Raw genomic sequence first — 14,018 nt, forward strand, 5'->3', positions numbered from 1 at the left:
CCTTGGCAACGGCACAAGAGGCAGAGAAACACGTACCTGAGCAGTTTATTCTTTCGTTGAATATGCAAAAATAAAGAGTAATAAATTTATAACGCGACGCTACCTGTAATCTATTGCACACAGAAAATACATTTCGACTCGTGTTTTATTGCCCATCTTTTCTTTTTCAATTCTCTTTTACCAACACGTTTGAATCGTTTTCGTCGTTGGACTTGCTTCGCACAAACCGAGCTGACGCTTCAACATCTCAAACTTGGTTCTCCCGAAGAGTCCACCATCTGTCAAAGTTTCGGACGTTGCAAGTTGACGCATTGCTCGATGGCCGAGAATCACGAGAAAACAGGTAATGAGCGACATTTTCATCGTATAGAAAACGAGTTAAGTTGCCTTTCCGACGGTGCAATGCAAGTGTAGGGCAATCGTGCGTGCCAGATTGTTGAAAACAAGCGGAGCATAGTGAATCAGAAATCAAGTCAAGAGCCACCAAAGTGGCCATTAAAATGAGAACAGCAAAAGGTGTAAAATGTATACACATACAAGCCTCTCTTCAAATCTGAAATTCCTTGAAAAATGTAAGCTGGGCATCATCCATCTTGAGGGCAAAAAAGAGAGAGCAAACCAGATGAAGAAAGAAACGCGTTTTAATGTCAGCACGCAACTCTACTTCGGTCGAAAAGGAAAAAAAGATACCCAATTTCTATAGAGACGCACAAGACAAAAAAAAAAGAATTCATATTAATGAAGAAAATTGATTTTTGTTTAAATTTTATTTTTTACATTGAGCTCCGACAGACTCGCGTTCGCCCGCCGGTATTAGAATGCATATACGTGTATTATCTCTGCTCGTTTTCTCATTCTCTCGCCACAGTGTGTTTGAGAGCGTGTAATCAACTAGATCGTAATAATAACACGCCACACACACAAAACTTGCATGATGCGTTCGTGTTTTTAAATGCCTCATCGATAGGGGGAAAAAAAAGGCGTCGCCATCACGCAGGCTCTCTACATTCTTCCCACATTTTGTCTGGAACTTTTGGGGGAGCTCTTTGATCGCTGTGATATTGTTTCAATCTTTTTTTCTTCGTTAGCCATCACACTCAGCAGAGTCTTTGGCCTCAAACATGTATTTTTGCAGGCAAAAGTAGATCAATCGATTGAAAAAAATAAAAACAAAAGAACAGGTAAACGCACTTGACGACACTGTCCGTCAGCGACATGCACGCGAAGCCATGTGAAAAAGAATATGGATCGACAAAGGGAAAGGAATCATCACAATCTGATTCACTTTGACGTTGTTCTTTTTTTTCAATCGCCATGGAAACGATTTTTGTAAAAAATGATTCTCTGCCCTCAAATCGAGTCACGCCCCATTCAGCCATTGCAATGACGCCAATTCCAGCTTCGTGCCCACGTATCAGGTCGATTTCACGTCCCCAATAAATTCCCATTCACGTTTCGATGCATTTTCAACTGCGCAAGAGTTTTCCTCGACATAAAGCATTTTCAAATAAGGACGATCGAGTATCACCTCTTCACTTTTAAGGTGGCCGGAATGAGTTTTGGCGCTTTTTCGACTTCCGAATCGTCCAACTGGTCCACCCATTTCACGTTTTTTCACGCATTTCTCAAACGTATTACAGTCAGTGGTCCATTTCAACGTGAAATTTGATCAAATCGCTACGTTACCGCCTACAAAGATCCACCATATTAGACATCCACGTGGCACAAAAGACCTTTTTTTTGGGGGGGGACATGCAGGTCGATATTTCTCTGATTGCGTGTGTCGTTGATTGACGAATCATCGATCCCAACGGCGCACATCAGAACGACCCAAAATTTCATTTTTTTTTTTTTTCAAAAATCGGCACCAAGAGCCGATGGAGCAATTGCACCGTTTCCATCTCATCCCATTCTTCTCCCTACAGTCTGTACTGTGTTTTAACGATGGCCAATAATTCAATAGTAATTAACCCGAACGCTTGTCAACTCCGCCAGCGCATGAAACTCATTAAACATTTAGCTAACAATCACTGGCGGTTGATGAGTCTACCCTTTTTACGTCAAAACCAACTAGCCGAATCGCCAAAATTGTTCGCCTTGTACGTTCGCGGCGCTAATTCTTGCAAACTACCGCCATCGTTGATCAAAATGAGTGCAACGCGATTTTGAAGCGCGCTCCTTTTGATTATTATTCATTGGCGCCGTAGTCAAAATGCCCAGATTTAAAACAAAATCAAGGAGTGAAAGAAAACGTTGCCGGGCCTGCACGGGTAAGATAATCCCTTGCTCAATGTGGTCGACAAGTCAGTTGCAGGATCAAGTTGGAAAGGGGGACGTAACTTGTCATCATAGATGATGGAGCGTAGCAGAACAACAGCTGGTCAGCGACTCACGCATTCATTATGAATCACGACAAGAGGGGTAGTCGACGACAACAAATTCGAACGCCATTCAGTTGATTTAACGCACAAAGTTTCTCTTTTTTATTTTAGATTTTTGCCTTGCGTGAGCAGATAAAAAGCCCCGGTAACGCTGGGCGTGCACCGCGTCTCCGGATCGACCGTTTTGCAACTGCTGAGCTCCTAACCTCTTGGCATTGGCTCTAGAGAGGACTGTAGACACGACATATCAGACCCAAGAGAGAACACGAAGAAGAAATATGCTTAAAAAGAGCAGCGAATATAGTCCTAACAGGGATCAAGAAAATAGCACGTAACCTCTATAGGATCCAGCAACTCTGGTCATGACCCTTCTCATTGATTGATTCGCTAAAGTTACTATTCCATCTCTGTCTCGACATTATAGAGTGATCGATTACTTTGATAAGAAACCTTCCTTTTCCCCAACAATTTTTTTTTTCTGTGTGTACGTTGCAGAGGTAGAAAATACACATGAGAAACTGACAAGACCCGACTGACCATTAACTGAACAGAGGGATCAACTAACCCGCCGGGAGCCATCAGTATCACCGAAACAGAAGCAGAACATAAACATCAAGAAGCAGCACCAAACAACCAGAAAAATGTTAAAGAAATAAAAAAGAGAAAAAAAAAAAAAAGATGAAAAAAAGAAAAGAAAATAATAATTCCACCCCCCTTTTTTGAACAGTCGAAACGGAATGGTTCGAAAAGCATCCGAAGTGGTCAATTAACCTACCCCGAAAGAAACAAAAAAAAAAAAACTTGGGGGTAGTAGGGCGGGTTTTGCCCTTCTTGATATTCACAGAGCAGACGGTTTGAAAAACATGTTGTACACGCATCAATACGTTTTCAAGTCCAAAGAGAGTGCGACTACGTCTCAAACGAAAATGAGGGAAGAATAGAGAAAACAGGAATAAAACATAGTGGATGGAGAGAAGAAAAAAGACTCAAAAGTCTACTGGACTTGACTTGCCAGAAAGAAAGAAAAAAAAGGAGAGAGGGAAAGGCCAAGAGCCACAAAAGTCGATTGACGCTCTGGGCACTTCACCTGATTATATTGCTGGCCATTACAGGCCTCACCTGACCCCCGAAAGCCACCACGCACAGGTATAGGGATATACAAGAACCGCCATCACTACCCCTCCCCCCTCTTCTTTTCTCGTATTGTGAACGTCATTCCATGTAGATTTTCTTTCTACTTCACCCTGAATTGCGTCCGTCTCCCTTTGAAAAAAAAGAAAAAAAATAAGGTGGGCATGAAATAAAATCAGGGAAAAGTCCCTTTCGATTGCAGTCAAGGCACCACCACCACCCTCTTATTGTAGTATTACATTTTCACTCGCCTTGTTGACTTGTCATGTTTCCTTTTTCGCCCGTGTTAGAGCGAAGCCTGTTCAGTGTTCTTGGATGCCGCCCCTAGAAGACTCCAGTCTTCCTTCTTTTCCACCCGATCGTCTGCACTTGAACTACTGCCCGCTTATATTTGTTTTTTCCTCCCCCCTCCCCCAAAAAAAAAAAAATGGCCACGAGTACATCTATACTCGATGTATTTCAGAGTGGCTTCACTAGATCAATGAATCATGAACAAAGTTATCATCGTTTCCATTTTCCAGCTCCGGCTGAATGTGTTTAACCTTAAAGAGTCAACGAGATTGTTGTCTTTGTGTTATCTGGCCCCCCTTAGATTAGGGCTTATCACAGCCCTGTAGGGCCGAGAAAAAAATGAAATGAAATGTAAAAAGAAAAAGCGCAACACTGGTTGCAATCACGCAATCACGTCGGTCATGACTGTCCCGATCCGTATAGAAATAAATCAGATTGCGTGCGCTGTTCGACACGGTTCATCTGGCCTCACGGATGGGAGAGGCTTTTAACACACAACTGTTTCTATTTCTTTTCGCGTATCTATCGGTACGTAAACAAAAAAAAGGACACACCTGTACTGCCGCCATGGCGTGACTGCCCAGTTATCCGTCGTGAAGTCAAAGGGTAACAATTAAAAAGAAGAAAGAGGCAAATAGAAGAAAAACAACAAAGGGAAAGAAGAGTTTTTTTTTGTTTCAAAACAAACAACCAATCGACCAAATGGCGGCGGTGAATCTATCAAAACTTTTTGGAGGCAATCATCATAAGACATTCTTTTGTGTCGGCTCGTTTTTTTTTCTTCTTCTTCTCTCTCTTTAGATGGATCTTTAAAATAGAAGGAAAAAAACAAAAACACAATAGACCCATCACTAATATGTAGATGCTGATAGTAGTAAACAGCATCAAACAAGGGTCTTGATGTAGACAAAAGCCAAATGATGGAGGAACCACAAAATAAAACATTTTCAGTATTCTCTTTTTTTTTTCGGCAGCAAAAGTCGTCTCTTTAATATCCATCACATAAGCAGTAGCCTCTATTTCATCTTTTTCCATATATACCTGTGTCCTAGCTACTCTTCAGCTACGTGCAAGACGTTAATATCTTTCCCCTCGTTTCCTAACTTTTCTGTTAGAACTGGACAAACTTGTTTCTCTTTTTTTTTCCTCCCCTACATTTGAAAAAAAATTCGAAAGAGGACTGCCATGATGATGAGGGACGTTAGTATTATTTTTTTTCCCCAACCAAAGGTTCCGCCTCCAGCGCGCTGCTGCCCCTTCATTTGAATGGTTACGGGTTTAAGATAAAGAGGGAGGGAAAAATAAAATACACTTGTACCTGTAGAAAATTTTGTACAATGTTCTCTCTCTCTTTTTTTGTGTCTTGTTCTATGTCGAATTGGTTCGTTGTGTTTTTTTTCTTGGGACGCAATTTTCAGTGTAGTTGGATGGTTTCAAAGAGAGCGCGTCTAATTTCTCAATCAACGGTCATTTTCGTTTCGTTTTTTTTTTTTAGAGTTTGCCTGTCGGAAAACAAGCCCCTCCAGTCTAACCCTCCTGGCTTCTTGGCCCCCTTCAATTTCTCTGTTTCAAAACACTTTTTTAAATCGGAGCAATCACACGGTTGTGTCATCATCTGGATATATGGAAGCCGGCGCAGTTGAGACATCAACTACGCCATCATTCAAATAAAGTCCTTGGCAAGTTTGTCTTTTGTTTTTTTACCCATAATTTCACCTTGATTAAAGATAGAGAGTGCTGCGTTCACCTTGTAGAGTTAACAATTCACAAAAGTAAATGTCAAGGTGATTCTCCAACCAGTTGAGGAGAATAAAATTAAAGTATAGAAAAAGGAAAAAAAAACAATTTTTGCAGAATTTTTTAAGTTTTCAATACAGCAAACAAACGAGAAAATGGATGATAAAAAAAGAAGAAAAATAGGACCACCCGTTAAGGCGTCCCGGGGCACGAGCAAGATTCCATCATCCATTTCTCGGTGAAAAATGAATACATAATAAGACTGTGAAAAAAAAAAACCTTTTTTTTTATCTATCATCGCAAAAAAAGAGCGGGAATATCTGGCTGCACGATTTTAAATTATTTCGGGTCCCGCTTTCTTATCGCCCCCCCCCCTTTTTCCTTTTCTAAATATGCAAACATTTATTCTATATGTGGCTTTCACAGATTCGAAATGCGTATACCATTCCTCGAAGCCATATTCTCTTCTTAGTCGAGAGAGAGAAAGAAAAAAAAAAAGCTTTTTGCTTCTCCGATTCATCACGAAAGATATATCATGGCGGTACTGTAATAATTTCCCCCATTTTTTTTTTTTTTGGCCGGTTATTTTCAACACTCTTTCTCATTCTTCATGGTCCCGTCGTCCTCATCGCCCACCGACACCACCAGTTTTTTTTTTTTGTTTTTTACCTTGTTGTTTTCCTTTTTCTTTTACGAGCTATGGATAGATAAATAGTTGGCCGGGAAGGAGCAAAGACGAAGACAACAACAAACACAAAAGAATCTTTTCGAAGCAGAGCTGTTGATTGGAAGCCCTGCTCAACCTTTTATCCCTTTTCGTAGAGCCAACTAATTGCCCAAGCTCCAAACAGAAAGATAATTACCCACCCTTCTTTCGCTTGATTTAAAACGGCTGGAAAGGGCTTATTTTCATCCAAAGAGAAACTGAACGGGAATAGCAGTTCAGGTTTGAAAAAAAAGGCTGTTAACATTCTTGGCTCATTGGGTCGGTTAGGTAGCACAGAGGAAACGCTACCATTTTTCAGTGATGGCGCCCCCTGCTGTTGGGATCGTTTTGCGGTGGTAGAGCGGGGCGAATCTCGATCACTTTTGTAACGCGTCATCAAGAAAAAGCGCAGCTTATCTTTGCCCCGAGAGGACAAAAATATTACGTGCACACACACACACACACACAAAGATGTAAGAAAAATGGACCGGGGGGGCGATGCAAATGATGGGCATTAGCGCGATTGGTCGCAGACTCGAAAGAAACGGGCTGTTAATAGTCATTTCATAATGTCTGTGTTTCATTTTTTGTTCCCCCCAGTCGTCACCATACAATATCGCCTCTTGTTCTCCAGCTTCTTTTGAAATAGAATTCCCACCCAAAATTGCGGTGCGACACTCGACGCAGTGACATCAGCAGAAGAAGACACTGGGAGCCTGCAAAACCACTTAATTTATACTCTCTGCCCATTCTATTTTTTTTTTTTTTTATATTCCTCTCCTTTACTACTATTCACCTCTCATTATATATATTTATTTTACCCTCCTGTCTCAACTAACAACTACCTTCTTTAAAAAAAAAAAAAAGTTGAGTTTGTTGATGCCGAGGTCAAAGGGAGAGAACTCCACTTCATCATGTCTTGTGGCCATCGGGAGAAACTGAAAAAACATAAAAACAAGGAGGAAGGTGGTTACCCGTCAAGAAAAGACAGAGAAAGACCTACGGCGTTGCCTTGAAGCAATCAAAAGGGAACACGCTTCAACCACGGGAAAAAAGAAAATGAAGAGAAAAGTGGTCCAGCACAGGGAGACATGGGTCTGTAGTTATATGGGGGAAAAAAAGAGTTTTTTTTTTTTTTTTTTTTTAAGACGGAACAGAAAAAGAAAGAAACAAGACGGAAGAGATAGCAGTCCAACAGCAGAGAAGACGTTTTTCTTTTTTTTTTTTCGGTTGCAACTCTGTCGACTGAGGGAGGAAAAGATCGTAACCAGTTGGGAGGTCCAACGTCTGTCCGTCAACAACAAAAATGAACGTAAAAAAAAAAACTCAAATCTATACGAACCGTCCACAAATGAGAGACTAACCGAAACCAGAACACACAGAGCGCAATACGTAATGTTTAAAAATAAAAAAAAATGGTCTGCTTTAAAAAAAAAAAAAAGAATTTGATCAAAAGCCCATCGCAACGTCCCCGGGAGTCATTGATGAAGGGGAAACCAAATTAAACAGAAAGGAAAGAGACACGTCAAAACGATAGATTTTCTAGGTGTACAGGACCAGACGTGAGCCAGTGAGTCTATATCCAAGAGACTTCTGAAGAATCTAGCGTGTTTTTATTCTCGAGTCCCAGTATGCAACCTGTGTCATGTGTCCGCCATGACACGAAAAAGGAAAAAAAAGAGAAAACGATACAACAGATAAAAGTGTGCAAGAAGAGAGAACTCTATAGTCAACGGATATTGTATTTCCAACCCTTTTTTGATCGAGTGGATGGCGCCACTGCGACGTGTCGCTCTAGAAAGAACGAGACGCTAATATCGAGCGTCACGGACGGCTGAAAAACTATGACAATGATTCGGCTGAAGTAGAAGAAAAATATAATTTTTTTTTTAATCTTGCCACTCCTCGGGAGAGAGAGAGAAGAGTCCAGGAGACGTAGGGAGACACGCTCGACTGAACATATTACCGACTCCAAGGAGGCCATCGAGACTTGGAGCAGAAAGGCCCTTTCGTGCTGTATATGACTTTATGCGTTTATAGAGAGACGTACAGCAAAACTTATTGCACAGCACCAAGAGCACAAGCACGCCCTGGTCTCATTTTTAATGAGAATCGCGCCTCACGCTAGTCCTCTCCCTCCCAATCTCAATCATTTCGTGCAATTGCGACTGCATCGAGTGATAAATAAATACGTCAATCCGTGCATGGCGCAATGGCGTCTGTGTGTATTGCACGATGTAAGAGAAAAAGCGAAAGCTTACAACAGCTCGCGTCACACGAATCGGTCGATCATCAACCATCAAACACCCACTGCCTCGCTTGCTCGTCTCTTGCCATCACAAAGTTCCGGCCGATCAAATATGTGCGGCCTTGCTTCAACGCAGATGGACGTGACCCGTTCGTGAATCACAAACCCATCAAACCCACGAAACGTTCTCTCACGGCGCTATTTTCGTAAATGCGAAAATGAGGTCATCACGCTATTGGCCGTCAGCAAATAACGCCAAATGAAAAGAAAAGGTTTTACGTTAAAATGATACGTACAAGTGTGCATAATTCAATAAAAAATGGCCGACCCACTCACTCAAACAACAAGAGTTTTTAACAGTTTAGAGATTGAACATTAGACGATTCAATCATCCCGAAAACTCTCCGGTGAATGTTTTCAAGAAAAAAAGAAATGCACGAGAGATTAGAAGAGCGGAACGATAATTGTTGAATTGCTGTTGGAACCTCCACGCTCTGCTACTTATTCAAGCGCAATTGTGAAGGGGAAGGAAGAAATCTTTTTTTGGAATCGTCTTTTCCATAAAAAGAAAGACGAGCTTTGCATACAAGAAGGGAAAAAAAAGCTCTCACTACAACAGTTTTGATTATGCTCATTATCTCCACGAATGGTAAAATAGAACAAGAACGCACAGTGGCGGCAACAGACTTGAAAATCCCCAAAACGCGTTCAACTACCAACACACACACACACAAAATAGGCACGAAAGACCAATGGGCCCCCGTGATGACTGTTATGATGATGATGATGACGCGGCTCTCGAAAAAGAAAGACCAAAAAGTAGCTACAGGAGCTCCCTTCATCTCGCAGGACAGCATATATATAGCCTACATTATAGTTAGTGAAAAAAATGTATATATATTTTTCTATACGAAAACAATGCAGCATTTGGTGCAGACTTTTAGGACGTGTGTGTCGTTGGACGAACTAATTTTACCGGTATGTGTGCATAGTGAACGAGTAGTATAGGCATGTGTGTGTGTGTTTGACGTTCTCGCTCACGGCCAGGTGATTAGAAGGTGGAAAAGAAGAACCCCCACTTGTGTTGCGACTACCGACTACATCCATCCTCGAGCAAATTTTTTTGTTTCCAACCAACAAGCAAAGGAGTTATCTCCTCTCTTTTTTCAAGATTTATTTTTTTCTGGAACAACTACAAGAAAATTCCTACATTTCATCTCAATTTTTGTGTTGATGTAAAACTAAAAATGTGTTTTTTTTTAAGGGAAAATTCTTTGGACATCGTCAAAAGTTTGATGCTTCTGTTGGTCAAGAAAGAAATGAAAATTTTTGCTTAAGATTCCATAGCTTTTTAAAAGCCCTGAACGTTTACGAGTGGAAAACAAGATGGCGAACGAAGCAGAAGAGATGCGGTGCGGGTCACGAAAGGTTACACAGAGTAATTAAAAAATATCAAGCGTTCCTGATGCTCGACGTTTCGTTATCAACAAACGAACGAACCAAAAACTACGGCGATGCTGTGCTCCACCGAGACGCTTTAGGTGGGTCAGCCCTTCATCAACAATTCAAATTGAAAAAAATAAAACAAAAAAATCAAACGGTTTATTCTTTTATAACATTTTATCGAATGTTCGACCTCATATTTTAATGTCGTACGAAATTTCTCGAGCGAGGACGATAAACTGAATTGTAAATTGAAATAAAAAGAAAGAAATGCCTCGCCATTGCCAAAAAGGTCGTTTACCTTCTCCTTTCCAGATCAACAAACTCGGAAAAGAACCAAACAAAAGAAAACGAAATAGTTTTTTTTTCTCGAATGCCTCGCGTCATTTAACCGTTTTATCTTTTTATTCTCCACATTATTTATTCATCAGTATTCGACGACGCAACGATATGGGAAAAACAATGTTGTACCTACATTCATCTCCCCGTTCCACTATATGGACCTCCCATCGTGACAAGACGTGCGGGAGAGAAAAAAAAACGACGCTGTTTGTCTTATAGTGTTGGCACACGTCACCAACCCACCCAATAATCCGCGCCAAAATGTAAACCAAAATCAAACGAACTCGTTGTGTTACGACGACAAGCGTGTTTTCTTGCGTAACACCCCGGAAAAAAAGACGGCCATGTTATTTAAATCCGATTTATGGCTATCGGTAATAATAAAAACAAATATTTTTATAATCCCATCAGCAATTGGCAATTGAAGCGAATTTGAATACATGTGGTTTTTAATTTAGAAAAATAAAAAAAGGACTGCAAAACAAATGCGGGTCGACCCGCCCGCGTACGGTAACTTTACGTGCGGGAAAACTCTTAAACACCGATGGGGTTCGCAATAATTCCTATGCAACTCGGATTCAGAAGGGGAGTTCTCGATGAGATGAAGGTAGAAAGAAGAAAAAAAAAATCCTGCTTGTTATACTACACTCACTAACATTTCCGTTGCTAGCCCGCGGATGTTTTTCATCATACGCCGCCACCCCGTATTGATTGATGGGCTAGCTCAATGATTTACATATCACGCTCGCGTAAATAATCGGAGTCCGGATGAGGGCACATTGCGTGTGTGCAATCTCAAGAATAACACGGTCATTGCCAAAAACAGAAAAAAAAAATAATAATCAAATAAAGAAAAGAAATTCAAGAATTAAGAAGAGGAGTACACACGCAAGATGAGTAGGAAAAAAGAAAAAAAAAGGACGTTTTTTTTTTAATTCTCTTCGTCTTGCCGAGCGAAAGAAACTTACAACGCGTCAGATATCGGTTTACGGATGGCTGAAGGATTCAATCACTCGTAGCGGATTGGGAACGGGAGGTCGATGAGTTTGGCAGTTGGAAGAGAGACAGAGACAGAAATCGATGTTGGTTAGAAACGAAACCAGCACGACTCAAAGTGTGTAAGCATCGACGAGTTTGTTAATAGCGAATCAAATACGCGGTGATTCGAAGAGAGAAATAAAAATGTCACCTTGCCAAGAATAAAAAAGAAGAGCTCGTCACAAGCGCTGGACCAATGGCGAATCTAGGCAACCAAGACGCGCGTTAGTCAACATGTCATCCATGACGACCACTTTGCCCTCCTTTTTTCCACCCTCCGTGCAGCTCCATCACCTATGCCGTATCTGTCTATCAACTAGCACCGGATAGGCAAAAAAGAATATCCTCCTCTCCCCCCATTTTGCGATCAATATATCGATTAATGCGATCACGCCCCTCTTCGTCTTCTAGACTCCCCCCCTTGTTGTTCCTGTCCCATTTTTCCTCTTTAGCTTTGCAAAACGAGATGCCCAATGCGTCATATCTCGCTTTTGTATAAAACACAACCCAGGCATTTCTTCCTTGCTCGCCTGGACACCTTTCATCCGAACTCACGGTTCGGTCCCGCGCAAAAGAAAACAAACGCGGGAAACATGAAAACAAAAAAGGCCTAGAAAGGCGACTAAAAGTCTACCAACATTAAGACGTTTTTGTTTTTCTTTCTTCTGCTTTGTCATTGTTTGCGACTTTCTTTTGTTTTTGTTTTCTCCTTTCTTTTTTCTTCAAGTCCAGTTCCAGTGAAAATAGGGGTGATGTTAGAGGCAACAAACATGGGAGAAGACGAATGTAACAGAGTACATTCGGTCACAGAATAGGCAGTGTCCTTTTAAATTGGCTTTAGAAACAAAATGGAGGGGCGACAATGTTTCAGGAGACAGGTACGACCTTCTGAAGGGAAAAAAAAAGGTGACGGTGGACTTCGTGAGGCTCTTGTAGGGTTGCAAAGCTCAAGTTCTCCTAGCATTTCCCATCCTCCCATTGGCGGCCCCCCTCTTTTAATGATGGCTATACATAATATGTACACCATATAGATAAGGACACAGAGATAGACTTCGGTAGTCGTCCGCAATTAGACCCCGAAGGAACAAATACAAGAAGAAGGGTGAAGCAAAACACAAAAAAAAAAATTTTTTTTTCAAGTTAAATATCTTTTTCTTTTACTGTAGCAAGATTAAGACACGTCAACCATACCCATAGGATCGCCACCAGTGGTACTGCACGAGCGCCCTCTCTTGCGTAATTTCATCTTTTTCAAACACGTTAATTGTTTTAAAAAATTTGTTTTCGATGCGATTTTTAATTTTAAACTTGACGCTATCCAATTAAAAAGTCGTGCCAGATCCAACCGAAAAAGGCACTTAACAAAAACGTGTGGGTTGTGGCATTTCGCCATAGGTCAAAGTGACTGGCCGACCGGTTCACCTGGTACTCACAAAAGGATTTGTACTCCTTTTTTTAATATACATAAGGGTTCAACAATAAAGTAGAAAGATTGTTATGAACGCTCTGGCGACCAGTTACCCACTTGTTAGCAATTACCTGGACGACCTTTGCCCGCGCCCTACCTCGTATCCCGACCGCCCTCTACAGCCCCCGCCAAACACAGGGTAACACATTTTTTGTTCATTTTAAGACAAAAACAGAACACGTTGGTTCAACATTTTGCATAATAACGCCCCCTCACACACGCATCTAGGCAACTGGCCATTTTGAAATAGCACAACAATAATGAAATCTTTAACAATTTAGATGGATGGGGAGTAAGGTCTGGAGAAAAGACTCACCTTGTTCGAAGATGTCCACAAGGCGAGCTCAAGAGCTTCGTGATTTAATCAAAAAGAATTGATGTTGGGCCGGAAATGTTGGCTTCCACTAGAGGGATGGTTAACGCGTGCAAAAAACAATCACTCTGAAAAAGTTGTTCCTGATGCTTGTCTCTCTTATTGTTGTGTTTCTTTCACGACACGTTGAAATTCTGCAAACAACGACACGTCACCTGGCTTATTCAAAGAGTTTCATTTATTAACCGTTGACACGGAAGTTTTATCCGATGGAGACAACACACACACACACACAGCAAAAAGTATTCCGTGAAACGTGGATGCAAAACAAACGAAAATCCAATGGAGGTGGTGTGTGAGTGTTGCGGGTAATGTGTTGACCCGATAACAGTCGATCCACACGCGCACACGATCCAAGTTTTATGATGGTCCAGTACTCTTTTTCAAAAAAAGAAAAATCAGCCACACACTAGTTTTTGATCATCACAAGAAAAGTGGTCACGATAGCACACTGGGCAATTTCGAAAAACAAACAAGTGAAAGAAATCTCGAATGAAGAAAAACCCCAGACGGAGCAGCAAGGAAACTGAGAACCGCAATGCCTGGCAGCCGGCTCGCTTCTGAGCATGCTGGTCCCTTTGGTCGTCCCTCAACCCCCCCTACTTCCACGCGGTGCTGAGTCTGTCCTGGGCCAAACCAACCCTCTCAAACCTCCTCCCACCTCATTTCGTACAGCAGTAGGTAATCATGGTGGTGGGTGCCTCGCTTCAGCACACGTATTTACACACACGTGTAGGTCCTCCTATAAATTTTTTTGTTGAACCGAACTATCTCCTCCCACCGTGCTAAGGTGATGGCGTACCAACGTTGGTTTTAGCTCGGGATAGTTTAGCTCGGGTCACATTCTCCGCCAGCTGTTG

General features: G+C 41.5%; 1 protein-coding gene across 3 annotated transcripts in view; it reads right to left on the reverse strand.

Moving 5' to 3' along the window:
• Positions 1-13,728, reverse strand: part of LOC116915612 (irregular chiasm C-roughest protein) — a 66,883-nt gene extending 53,155 nt beyond the window's left edge. For 2 of the 3 annotated variants that reach the window (XM_032920725.2, XM_032920724.2), the window contains exon 1: positions 13,102-13,727. The gene's annotated coding sequence lies outside the window, so the exon portion shown is untranslated. Of the gene's footprint in view, positions 1-13,101 lie in introns of all 3 variants that reach the window. The other variant, XM_032920722.2, reaches the window with a different exon arrangement.
• Between the last annotated feature and the right edge of the window lie 290 nt (positions 13,729-14,018).

Source organism: Daphnia magna, linkage group LG2, assembly GCF_020631705.1.
Source record: "Daphnia magna isolate NIES linkage group LG2, ASM2063170v1.1, whole genome shotgun sequence".
Lineage (NCBI taxonomy): Eukaryota > Metazoa > Arthropoda > Branchiopoda > Diplostraca > Daphniidae > Daphnia > Daphnia magna.